This window comes from Heterodontus francisci, unplaced genomic scaffold (genome assembly GCF_036365525.1).
Source record: "Heterodontus francisci isolate sHetFra1 unplaced genomic scaffold, sHetFra1.hap1 HAP1_SCAFFOLD_43, whole genome shotgun sequence".
NCBI lineage: Eukaryota > Metazoa > Chordata > Chondrichthyes > Heterodontiformes > Heterodontidae > Heterodontus > Heterodontus francisci.
Genome location: NW_027141852.1, coordinates 3313588 through 3327605, shown reverse-complemented (window position 1 = coordinate 3327605; position 14018 = coordinate 3313588). Strand labels below are relative to the sequence as shown.

General features: G+C 46.5%; 1 non-coding gene across 1 annotated transcript; it reads left to right on the top strand.

Moving 5' to 3' along the window:
* Positions 1 to 13314: 13314 nt before the first annotated feature.
* trnar-ucg (transfer RNA arginine (anticodon UCG)) lies at positions 13315 to 13403 on the top strand. The gene is given in 2 exon segments: positions 13315 to 13351; positions 13368 to 13403. It is a non-coding gene; the product is annotated as a tRNA-Arg (tRNA).
* Positions 13404 to 14018: the final 615 nt, after the last annotated feature.

Genomic DNA, 14018 nt, shown 5'->3' with positions numbered 1-14018 from the left:
CTCGAATTCTTTTGTCAATTACTTTAAATGTGTTTCCTCTGGTTACTGACCCTTCTGTCACTGGCAACACTTTCTCCTTCTTTACTCTATCAAAACTCTTCAGGATTTGCATTTCCTGCTGCCTTTGCTGATATAACAAGGCTGAGCACACATCACCAAAAGGAATATGATTGGCTCTGAATCACATTTATCCTTCCTGTCAATCTGATGTGGACCTTGTATTTTCCCGGAACCAAACAACCTGAGCAACAAGTGTGGGTTCCAGCGATTCCCACCGCTCTGAGAGACAGAGGATGTGATAATGAGCCAGATAGAAGAAAGGAGTGAGATAGACAGTAAAATAGCCCTGGTCTGTTGCTACTAACCCCCGGCCCCCCACTTAAAATGGCATCATTTTCTCCTGCCTCTCCACATTCTAATCCATTGATTAATGCAATCCTTTCATCTGGAACATAGAACATAGAACAGTACAGCACAGTACAGGCCCGTCGGCCCACGATGTTGTGCCGAACCTTTAACCTACTCTCAGATCAAACTACCTGCATACCCTTCATTCTACTATCATCCATGTACCTATCCAAGAGTCGCTTAAATGTCCCTAATGTATCTGCTTCTACTACCACCGCTGGCAGTGCATTCCACGCACCCACCACTCTCTGTGTAAAGAACCTACCTCTGACATCTCCCCGAAACCTTCCTCCATCACCTTAAAATTATGCCCCCTGGTGATAGCCCTTTCTGCCCTGGGAAAAAGTCTCTGGCTATCCACTCTATCTATGCCTCTCATCATCTTGTACCCCTCTATCAAGTCACCTCTCATCCTTCTTCGTTCCAATGAGAAAAGCCCTAGCACCCTCAACCTTTCTTCGTAAAACATACCCTCCAGTCCAGGCAGCATCCTGGTAAATCTCCTCTGCACCCTCTCTAAAGCTTCCACATCCTTCCTATAATGAGGCGACCAGAACTGAACACAATATTCCAAGTGTGGTCTAACCAGGGCTTTATAGAGCTGCAGCATAACCTCGTGGCTCTTAAACTCAATCCCCCTGTTAATGAAAGCCAACACACCATACGCCTTCTTAACAACCCTATCAACTTGGGTGGCAACTTTGAGCGATCTATGGACATGGACCCCAAGATCCCTCTGTTCCTCCACACTACCAAGCATCCTGTCTTTAAGCCTGTATTCTGCATTCAAATTCGACCTTCCAAAATGAATCACTTCACACTTTTCCAGGTTGAACTTCATCTGTCCCTTTAATTCCTGTTTCCTAATCCGTTGATGTTTCACAATGTACTGAACTGTCCCAATCCATTGAAATAACTCAGTCTATAGAAATACCCAATCCACTGATATTTTCCAGTCCATTGACTTTCCCAATCCATTAATGGTTCCTGACCATTGACATTCCCAATCCATTTATATTGCCTGTGATTTCAAAGCAACTGTGGAATACAAATAGTATCAGTATTATCAGATACATCGAGACGAGGTGCAATAGCCAAGTGGACAGATGTCAGGTTTATAAAGAAAAAAGCACTGGCTTGATATTTGTCCAGTCTATCACTGGATCTGAACTCTCAACCTACTGTTTTTCTGTGGGTCTGCTGACTTGTATATGTGAAGAACCATTGGATGTTTCTCAATCCTCTGACTTTTCTCATTCTTGTGCCATATTTGTTCCTTTGGGTTCACCAGTGAAGAAAATTATTCCCTATTACATTTGGTGAAGACTTTAATAACCTCACATCCTTGTGTCTCACCATCTCAGGTCAAACTCCCTACAGAAACTTTAAACATTTAACTATTCTGCTGGAAACATTTTCAAGGGCGCAGACATTCCTTCATTACGCTTCCTTCTTTGACATGTGATTGACAAATATGTGTGTAATGGAGAGAGAGAGTGTGAAAAAAGAGAGAGAGAGAGAGTGCGATAGAAAGTTAGAGGACCAGCTCAAGACAGATAGAGAGAGAGAGGCAGAGAGAGGTAAAGCGATAGACAGAGAGAGAGAGAGAGAAAGAGAGAGAAGGAGAGAGAGTCATTGAGTCCTGGAGTCACTACAGTACAGGAAGTCATTTTGCCCATCAAGCCCATGTAAATCAATCCATTCAGTCCCATTCCCCCGCTCTATCCCCATTGCCCTGTAAGTTATCTAAACCTGTCATATCTATTATAATCTTGTACATGTCTATCAAATCTCCCCTCAATCTCCTTTGCTGCAAGGAGTACAACCCCAGCTTCTCCAACCTAACCTTACAGCTAAAATCCCTCATGTCTGGAACCATTCTGTTAAATCTCCTCCACCCTCTCAAGGACACTCACATCCCTCCAAAAGTGTGTTGACTAGAACTGGATGCAATTCTCTGGTTGTGGCCCAACTAGAAATTTATACAGGTTCAGCATAACTTCCCTACTTTTGTACTCAGTACCTCCATTTATGAAGCCCAAGATCCCATATGCTTTGCTAACTACTTTCTCAATGTGTCCTGCCACCGTCAAAGAACTATGCATATGAATCCCCAGGTTTTTATTCCTAAAAATATGCTTTCTTCATATAAATCTGTAAAAAAATGCATTATACAACAGTTCAAAACAGCACCAAGTTGACATTCCAAAAAGTGCAAAGGAAATCAGTTTTCTTCAATACAGGAGTGAGTTGCCTCACAACCCTTCCATTCCATTTTACCTGACATGGACATTTTACAGCAAACCCATACCTGGTGTATACAGCCCAAGGGTTTCCAATGGGTCCAGCTGCCCAGTTCACTATGGCGGGGGGACCTTACACAGTGGTCTTTGCCCATTGAGCCTTTGCAGTGGCTACCCCAAGCTTTAGTGCGTCCGTAAGCACGTAGTCCTGGACCTTGGAATGTGCCAGTCTGCAAAACTCGGTCATGGACAACTCTTTGCGCTGCAAGACCAGCAGGTTTCGGGCAGACCAAAGAGTGTCTATCACCAAATTGATGGTCCTCCAGCAGCAGTTAATGTTTATCTCGGTGTGCATCCCTGGGAACAGCCCGTAGAGCACAGACTCATGTGTTACAGAGCTGCTTGGGATGAACCTCAACAAAAACCACTGCATCTCTTTCCACACCTGCTTTGCAAAGAAACATTCCAGAAGGAGGTGGGCAACTGCCTCTTCCCCACCGCAGCCACCTCGAGGGCCGCGTGTGGAGGGGGTGAGACTTCGGGCATGCAGGAAGGATCTGACAGGAAGGGCTCTTCTTAGCACCAACCAAGCTACATCTTGGTGCTTGTTTGAACGTTCTGGTGATGAGGCATTCTGCCAAATGACTTTGGCAGTCTGCTCGGGGAACCATCCGACCGGATCCACCATCTCCTTTTCCCGTAGGGCGTTGAGGACATTCCATGCAGCCCACTGCCTGATGGATTGGTGGTCAAAGCTGTTTTCCCGCAGAAACATTCCGACGAAGGATAGCTGGTACGGCACAGTCCAACTGGATGAAGCGATCCGCGGCAATGTGACCAGACCCATCCTTCGCAACACCGGGGACAGATAAAACCTCAGCACATAGTGACACTTGGTGTTTGTGTACTGGGGCTCTACACACAGCTTGGTGCAGCTGCACACGAAGGTGGTCATCAGGATGAGGGCGACGTTGGGTACATTTTTCCCGCCCTTGTCCAGAGGTTTGAACATCGTGTCCCTCCCGCCCTGGTCCATTTTAGATCTCCAGATAAAGCGGAAAATGGCTCGGGTGACTGCCACAGTGCAGGAGTGGGGTATGGGCCAGACCTGCGCCACGTACAGCAACAACGAGAGTGCCTCGCACCTGATGACCATTTTCTTACCCACAATGGAGAGAGATCGCTGCTCGCACACACTCAGTTTATTGTGCACCCTGGCCACTCACTCCTTCCAGGTTTTGGAGCAGGCCCCGGCCCTTCCGAACCATATCCCCAGCACCTTCAGGTAGTCTGACCTGATGGTGAAGGGGACAAAGGATCGGTCGGCCCGGTTCCCAAAGAACATGGCCTCACTCTTGCCATAGTTGGCTTTGGTTCGAACTGGTCGCAGATGCTCATCTGTCTGCGAGGGGATGGTGGATCCGAGCAGAAGACAGCAACATTGTCCATGTGCAGGGAGGCTTTTACCTGAGTGCGTCCACTGACTGGGATTGTCACCCCTCTTATGCCTGCATCCTTCCTAATGGACTCTGCAAAAGGTTCGATACAGCAATCAGACAAGACAGGGGAGAGAGGACAGCCCTGTCTGACTCCAGATTGGATCAAGAAACTTTATGATTCCCACCCATTGATTGAGACTGCACTACTGATGTTTGTGGAAAGCAGTTTGAACCAATTGCAGATTCCCTCCCCAAACCCCATTTTGGAGAGCACGTCCATCATGAATGTGTGCAATATCCCATCAAAAATCTTCTCCTGGTCCAAGCTGATGAGGCAGATGTCCATATCCCTGAGTAGTGTGAGACTATCAGAGAGCTTCCTGCTGAGTACAGTGCAGGCCTGGTCAGGGTGAATCACCAACTCCAGAGCAGACTTGACTCGACTGGCGATGACTTTGGACAGAATCTTGTAATCTGCATTAAAAAGTGAGATGGGATGCCAATTTCTGATTTCCGCCCTCACCCCCTTCCGCTTGTAGATGAGGGTGATGATGCCTTTCCTCATGGATTCTGACATGCTGCTGGCCAGGAGCATACTGTCGTATACTTCCAGCAGGTCTGGGCCGACCCAGTCCCACAGGGCCGAATACAACTCAACCGGTAAGCCGTCGCTTCCGGGAGATGTACTCGTCTCGATGGACCTGATGGCCTTTGTCAGCTCGTCCAGAGTTAGCGGCTTGTCCAGTCTCTCCCTCCTGCTGTCATCTAAGACCTCTGTGATAGATGACAGGAAGAACTGGGAAGCCGTGCTGTCTGTGGGCTTCGCGTCTTGCAGCCCAGCATTAAAGGATTTGCTGATCCTTAATATTTTTTTAGAGATACAGCACTGTAACAGGCCCTTCGGCCCACCGAGTCTGTGCCGACCATCAACCACCCATTTATACTAATCCCATATTCTTACCATATCCTCACCTGTTCCTATATTTCCCAACCACCGACCTATACTAGTGGCAATTTATAATGGCCAATTTATCTACCAACCTGCAAGTCTTTTGGCAGGAAACCGGAGCACCCGGAGAAAACCCACGCAGACACAGGGAGAACTTGCAAACTCCACACAGGCAGTCTCCAGAATTGAACCCGGGTCACTGGAGCTGTGAGGCTGAGGTGCTAACCACTGCGCCACTGTGCCGCTGTGTTGGATTGCAAAGACGTTACTGAGCCATCCTGTTCCTTCAAGCTGCTGATAACAGAGCTCTCTCTGTTTACATTTTGGAAGAAGAAACGTGAGCACGTCTCATCCTGCTCAATGGGGAGGACTCTGGACCGGAAGATGATCTTGGAGGCCTCCGTGGCAAAGAGCGAGGCCTGCTGGTTCTTCACCTCTTGGAAGTCCTCCTTGACCTCGACTCCCATCGACTGCAGCCAGAGCAGATTTTGCATTCTTTTCTGGAGTCGGGACATTTCCCTCTGTCTCTCTCTCGCCCTCTGATCACCTTTGAAGTGAAAGAATCTTTATCTTAACAACCTTAATAAAAGTGCGTCCCTCAGCATGTAGTCCTGGACCTTGGAATGTGCCAGTCTGCAAAACTCGGTCGTGGACAACTTTTTGCGCTGCAAGACCAGCAGATTTCGTGCAGACCAAAGAGTGTCTATCACCAAATTGATGGTCCTCCAGCAGCACGGAAATGGACCGGGTCCGGAGGGACACGATGTTCAAATCTCTGGACAAGGGCGGGAAAAATGTACCCAACGTGGCCCTCATCCTGATGACCACCTTCGTGTGCGGCTGCATCAAGCTGTGTGTTGATCCCCAGTACGCAAACTCCAAGTGTCACTACGTGCTGAGGTTCTATCTGTCCCCGGTGTTGCGAAGGATGGGCCTGGTCACATTGCCGCGGAACGCTCCATGCAGTTGGGCGGTGCCGTACCACCTATCCTTCGTGGAGCAGTTTCTGCGGGAAAACACTTTTGACCACCGATCCATCAGGCAGTGGTCTGCACGGAATGTCCTCAAGGCCCTACGGGAAAAGGAAACGGTGGATCATGTCGGATGGTTCCCCGAGCAGACCGTCAAAGTCATTTGGCGGAATGCCTCATCACCAGAACTTTCAAACAAGCACCAAGACGTAGCTTGGCTGGTGGTGAGAAGGGCCCTCCCCGTCAGATCCTTCATGCACACCCGAAGTCTCGCCCCCTCCGCAGAGTGCCCCCGCGTTGGCTGTGGTGGGGAAGAGACGGTCGCACACCTCCTCCTGGAATGTGCCTTTGCAAAGCAGGTGTGGAAAGAGATGCAGTGGTTTTTGTCGAGGTTCATCCCAAGCAGCTCTGTAACACAGGAGTCTGTGCTCTACGGGCTGTTCCCAGGGACGCACACCGAGACAAACATCAACTGCTGCTGGAGGACTATCAATTCGGTGAAAGACGCCCTTTGGTCTGCCCGAAACTTGCTGGTCTTCCAGCGCAAAGAGTTGTCCACGACCGAATGTTGCAGACTGGCACATTCCAAGGTCCAGGACCACATGCTGAGGGACGCACTAATGCTTGGGGCAGCCGCAGCAAAGGCTCAATGGGGAAAGACCACAGTGTAAGGTTCCCCCACCAAGCTGGACTGAGGGGCTGGATCCATGGGAAACCCCTCGAACTGTATCGTTAATATTCTCAATTGCTGTAAATGTAAAACTGTAATTAACATGACAATTGTGAAACAGAAGGGTTGGGAAGAAACTCATGACAGTATTGAAGGAAACTGATCTCCCTTGCAATGTTTGTATTTTTTGGTGCTGTTTGGAAACTGTTTGGCAATGTAATTTTTACAGATTTTTATGAATAAAGTATATTTTGGAAAAAAAAAGTAAGGTTCCTCCCACCAAGCTGAACTGAGGGGCTGGATCCATGGGAAACTCCTCGAACTGTTTTGTTGATATTTTCTTTTGCTGTAAATGTGAAACTGTAATTGGCATAACAATAGTGAAATGGAAGGGTTGTGAAGAAACTCATGATAGTCTGGAAGGAAACTGATCTCTCTTGCAATGTTTGTATTTTTTGGTGCTGTTTGAAACTGTTTGGCAATGTAATTTTTGCAGATTTTTATGAATAAAGTATATTTTGGAAATAAAAAAAAAAGTTCAAAGCAATACAGTGGTTTTTGTCATGGTTTATTCCAAGCAGCTTGATAACACAGGAGTCTGTGCTCTATAGACTGTTCCCAGGGACGCACACTGATACAAACATCAACTGCTTGGAGGACTATCAATTCAGCGGGAGATGCCTTTTGGTTTGCCAGAAACTTGCTGCTCTTCCAGTGCAAAGAGTTGTCTGTGACGGAATGTTGCAGACTGGCACGTTTCAAGGTCCAGGACTACGTGCTGAGGGGTGCACTTAAGCTTGGGGCAGCCGCAGCAAAGGCTCAATGGGGAAAGGCCACAGTGTAAGGTCCCCCCACCAAGCTGAACTGAGGGGCTGGATCCATGGGAAACCCCTCGAACTGTATCGGGAAAATTCTGTGTGCTGTAAATGTAAAATGACAATGAAATGGAAGAGTTGTGAGGCAACTCATGATTGTATAGAAGGAAACTGATCACCTTTGCACTGTTTGTATTTTTTGACTTGATGCTGTTTTAAACTGTTTGGGAATGTAATTTTTACAGATTTTTATGAATAAAGTATATTTTGGAAATAAAGAAAAAAGTTCTCCCAGGATGAGGCTAACCTATTGTACTGTGGGTTTGCTGATGCCTGTGATGTCTTCAAATGTGGGATACTCAACTGCAGAATTTGTGATAGTTGGGGGTCTGCTTTTGCACTCACCCCTGATTATATGAATCAAAAATAGAATTTACTAGCTGTTGCTGGACAGTGTTTCAGCTCCCAATTATTTTTTGCTATAAACACTCGTGCTCGTTTCTTCGTAGCTCCAAGTACACACTTCTCCACCTCAATGCGTGGACTTAGCTGGCAGGGGAGAGACCGTGATCAGTGGCGTTTGATAATACAGGTGCTGTTTTTGTGTTTCTTTGGGGATGGGAGGTGGTTTCAGCACCGTATTTAGGGCATTTCGCCCTTTGGGATTGGAGATCTACCGTGGTGGTGGTTTCCCTGTCAGTTGAGGATTTAGTACTTGTCCCAGGAAAACGTCAAGTAAAAATGGCTGCAACCAACACCAGAGCTCCAGGCCAGGGGGTGTGTAACACCGTTAGGGTGGCGGTGAAAGATAGTGAAGGAGGTGCACCCATCGACTGCGCCTACTTCATTAAGAATTTTGTTTTTCCAAAATATACTTTATTCATAAAAATCTGGAAAAAAACACTGCAGCCTCACAGCTCCAGCGACCCGGGTTCAGTTCTGGGTACTGCCTGTGTGGAGTTTGCAAGTTCTCCCTGTGACCGCGTGGGTTTCCGCCTGGTGCTCTGGTTTCCTCCCACAGCCAAAGACTTGCAGGTTGATAGGTAAATTGGCCATTGGACATTGCCCCGTGTGTAGGTAGGTGGTAGGAGAATTGAGGGAAGGTGGGGATGTGGTAGGGAATATGGGATTAATGTAGGATTAGTGTAAATGGGTGTTTGGTGGTCAGCACAGACTCGGTGGGCCAAAGGGCCTGTTTTAGTGCTGTATCTCTCCATGACTCGATGACATTCCAAAAAGTGTGAAAGAAATCAGTTTTCTTCAATAGAGGAGTGAGTTGCCTCACAACCCTTCCATTCCATTTTACCTGCCATGCACAGTTTACAGCAAAACCATATTTGGTGTATACAGCCCGAGGGGTTTCCCATGGGTCCAGTTCCTTAGTTCACTATAGCGGGAGGACCTTACACAGTGGTCTTTCCCCATTGAGCCTTTGCAGCGGCTACCCCAAGCTTTAGTGCGTCCCTCAGCACGTAGTCCTGGACCTTGGAATGTGCCAGTCTGCAACACTCGGTCGTGGACAACTTTTTGCGCTGGAAGACCAGCAACTTTCGGGCAGACCAAAGAGTGTCTATCACCGAATTGATGGTCCTCCAGCAGCAGTTGATGTTTATCTCGGTGTGCATCCCTGGGAACAGCCCGCAGAGCACAGACCCCTGCGTTACAGAGCTGCTTGGGATGAACCTCGACAAAAACAACTGCATCTCTTTCCACACCTGCTTTGCAAAGACACATTCCAGAAGGAGGTGGGCAACTGTCTCTTCCCCACCTACTCAGCAGAGATGACATCTGTGATTGAATCAAAAAGCAGAACCGACCTGATGTACAACATGAAACCAGCAACCAGAACATTATATGACTTGAAATTAGCCAAGGCAGTTGTGCAAAAGACCGTGAGACACTGCGCAAATAAACACTGGACAATATCACAAATGTAACAAGGGTTGGGAAGAAACTCATGACAGTATTGAAGGAAACTGATCCCCCTTGCAATGTTTGTATTTTTTGGTGCTGTTTGGAAACTGTTTGGCAATGTAATTTTTCCAGATTTTTATGAATAAAGTATATTTTGGAAATTTAAAAAAAATGTGGGAGCAGCGTTCTCTCTCTATTACGGGTAAGAACCTGGTCATCAGGTGCAAGGTGCTCACGTTGTTGCTGTAAGTGGCACAGGTCTGGCCCATACCCCACTCCTGCGCTGTGGCGGTCACACGAGCCATTTCCCACTTTATCTGAAGATGCAAAATGGACAGGGTCCAGAGGGACACGATGTTCAAACCTCTGGATAAAGGCGAAAAAATGTACTCAACGTCGCCCTCAACCTGATGGCCGCCTTAGTATGTGGCTGCATCAAGCTGTGCGTAGAGCCCCAGTATGCAAACACCAAGTGTCACTACGTGCTGAGGTTCAATCTGTCCCCGGTGTTGCGAAGGATGGATTTGGTCACAGTGTCACGGAACGCTCCATCCAGTTGGACTGTGCGTTCGTGGAAATGTTTGTGTGGAAAAACACCTTTGACCACTAATCCATCAGGCAGTGGTCTGCACGGAATGTCCTCAAGTATATTTTTGGAAAAGAAAAGTCTGGAAGAGGAAAGACCGGCTGGAAAGCTCGGTCCAAGGCCAAGTCTCCCTCCTCCCGGGCTGGACTGCAGTTCCCGGTGGGCCGTGTACACAGGCTCCTGAGAAAGGGCAACTATGCTGAGCATGTGGGTGCCGGAGCCCCGGTCTATCTGGCTGCTGTGCTCGCGTATCTGACCGCTGAAATCCTCGAGTTGGCCAGTAACGCAGCCCAGGACAACAAGAAGACCCGCAACATCCTCAGACACCTACAGCTGGCTGTCCAGAATGACAAGGAGCTCACCAAGCTGCTGGGAGGGGTGACCATCACTCATGGCTGGGTGCTGCCTAATATCTAGGCCATGGTGCTGCCCAAGAAAACCAGCGCTCCGGGCACCAAAACCAAGTCAATCTGCCAGGATTTTATCAAATACCCAAAGGTTCTTTTCAGAGCCACCCACAGTATCATTCTTGTAAATCTCCTCTGTACTCTCTACACAGCAATTATGTCCTTTCTGTGATGTGATGACCAGAACTGTACGCAATACTCCAGCTGTGGCCAAACCACCGTTTTAAACAGTTCTCGCATTACATCCCTGCTTTTGTCGACCAAGAAAGGAAAGCATTCCATATGCCTTCTTCACCACTCTATCTACCTATCCTGTCACTTTCAGGGACCTGTGGACATGCACTCCAAAGTCTCTCACTTCGTCTACCCCTCTCAATATCTTCCCGTTTATTGTGTATTCCCTTACTTTGTTTGCCCTCCCAAAATGCATTACCTCACACTTCTCCAGATTGAATTCCATTTGCCACTTTTCCGCCCACTCAACTAATCCATTCATATCATTCTTAAGTCGACAGCCATCCTCCTCACTATCAATTACACGGCCAATTTTTGTGTCATCAGCAAATTTCCCAATCATACCTCCCACATTTAATTCCAAATAATTAAAATATACCACAAACAGCAAGGGACCCAACACTGAGCCCTGTGGAACGCCACTAAAAACTGCTTTCCATTCGCAAAAACATCGTTGACTACTATCCTTTGTTTCCTGCCACTGAGTCAATTTTGGATCCAACCTGCCACATTCCCCTGTATCCCATGGGCTTTCATTTTACTGACCAGTCTGCCATGTGGGACCTTATCAAATGCCTTACTAAAATCCATGTAAACTACATCCACCGCACGATCCTCATCAATGCTCCTTGTTACTTCCTCAATAAACTCAATCAAGTTAGTCAGACATGACGTTCCCTTAACAAATCCATGCTGACTATCCCTGATTAATCCATGTCTTTCTAAGTGGTAGTTTATCCTGTCCCTCAGAATTGATTCTAATAATTTACCCACCATCGAGGTCAGACTGACCGGTCTATAACTATTTGGCCTATCCCTCACATCCTTTTAAAATAATAGTACAACGTTCGCAGACCTCCAATCCTCCGGCACCTCCCCCATATCCAGTGAGGATTTGAAGATGATCCTCAGCGCATCCACTATTTCCTCCCTGGCTTCCTTTAACAACCTCAGATGCAAACCATCTGGCCCTGGTGATTTATTCATTTTCAAGGATGTCAGACGCTCTAGTACTTCCACTCTCATTATGCTTATTGTATCTAATATTTCACACTCCTCTTCTTTTACTACAATGTCTGCATCATCCCTCTCCTTTGTGAAGGCAGAGACAAAAAACTCATTAAGAACCCAGCCCACATCTTCTGGATCCACACAGATGTTCCCTTGTACATCTCTGATAGGTCATACCCTTTCCTTAGTTATCCTCTTGCTCTTAATGGACTGAGAAAACATCCTTGGGGTTTCCTTCAAGTAGTTGTATCCAGTCCACATCCACCAAATCACCTCTCAGTTTTGTAAAATTTGCCTTCCCCCAATTTCGAACTTTTACTTTTCGAGCTGCCCTGCCATTACTTAGATTTACAAACTCATTATTGCTCGTGTAATAAGTGTAATAAGTAGAATAATTTACCAGTTACTCACCGATCAGCTTCTTCCCCTGGACCATGGAGGCTGAAAAGGCAGAAAAGATAAGAGAGACCAAAGAGCACCTCTTTCCCCTAGTCAGTGAAGTCCCTCACACATCAACTCACAGCTTTACACTCTGTCCAAACAGCACTTTCTAATTAGTAATTATTCATAAATTACACTAACTAAAACATTAGTAAGCTGACCAATTACAAGGTCGCTATTTGAGGGTTTTTAAACAAAGAGCTTTTTTCCCTATCCCAACGGCTCTTTTCAGATCCACCGACAGTATCTAAAAGGGCTGATTACTGTCTGAAGTCTGCTGTACCCACACCTCTGTCTATCCCTCTTTATCTGGAACAACCAGCGTCATCTTCCATTCCTTTCACCATCATGTGTTTAACTCGCTTCTCCTCATAGACAGTCAGATATCAATGTAATAATGAAATGATCTGTGTCAGTGCTGGCCATTTCCCTGTCCTGATTTCAGACCCCACTCTGGACACTTGTTTCTCATTCCAGGACCTTCTTGTATTAATATTCAGCACCACCTGTCAGTCAGAAACTTGTCTCAATGAACCGATCCTTTTACTGAACTTCCAACTGCTGCTGTCGATTTCTCGAGGGAACGAGCAGCTCACTGTGTAAGGATGTGAGGGGAATGTAACCCGGCTGCTGGTGAGAAGGTCCCATCTTCTCAATTAAAAGCCTTTTATTTTACTACAGTGATTCCTAGATTCCCAGCTGGTCTGTTGAGGATTTTGTTTTCACAGAAATAACTTGTTAAATACAAATCTGATTCCAACACGTCAGTAACAGGACAGAATGGGAACCTTTTAAAAGAATGAAGCAACTATTTCAGTGGCTTCTCACTGTCCCCCTGAAGCCTGTGTGAAGGGGAATTACCAATAGTCTGTAATTTATTACTTCCACACCGAGTTTGAGTTATTTGTCGCGTGAAAGATTGCTGAACGGAGTCTTTTACTGTCAGTTACGGATGAGAAGTTGACAAAAATTGGCAAAATAAAGCTGTTCATAAAATAGCACCAGCAATTTGAGTCGGTAAAAGCAAAATTGTGTTTTAAAAGTTTATTTAAACCGCTACGGGAAAATAGATTTTTATGTACTTTTCCAGTCGATCACTTCTTTTCCACAGTGAAATTGGCGGCTTTCACAAATTCAAATGTTCTGCCAGGTTGACAGGTTCAACCAATGATTTTTTGTATTTTGTGCTTCGAGGTTCTCTGATTGAATCATTCATGTAAGCTAATGGCTGCGTGGCCCAATGGATAAGGCGTCTGACTTCGGTATATTCTATGATGTTATCAGAAGAATGCAGGTTCGAGTCCTGCCACGGTCATTTTGACCCGCAGGGATTTGGGGATTGAGTCGGGGACTGAACAGATTGGAAACCCGACATGGATTTAATGGGGCGAATGGCCTCCTCATGTGCTGTCACTGACTTTATGAGAAGAGGGTGACCAATCAGAAGTGGGCTGGGGTGACAGCGGGCTTAAACTGCAGGAATTCCAGGTCCCTGAATGACTGAGCTGAAACTGATCAGTTTCACTGCAGGAAACACCGTCTCGGGGGAAATAACATCACAAATAATTCCATTTGACTAATTATTCAATTATAAAACAATGGGCAGATGTGAAGGTGTGATGTTACTTTTCACTGTGAGGGGAGAATCCGCCATCTGGATAAATCAGTAACTTTATAACATCGTCTGTACGTTTGGTAAAGAAACGATGAAAACTCTCCCCATAACCCTGGTGTGGTGGAAAGGCTCAATTCAGAGATTGCAATATAACGAGAGCACAACATAAATCATTAACTGATATTTCCGGCATAAAACACACCCCAGCTCCCGTTCCCAGGTCACTGCTGTCCCTATGAGGCGGTGTGTGACTCTGAAAAGATACTTTGTTTTGTGTTTCTGCAGGAAAACCACAAAGATCCTCCCAGGCAGTGA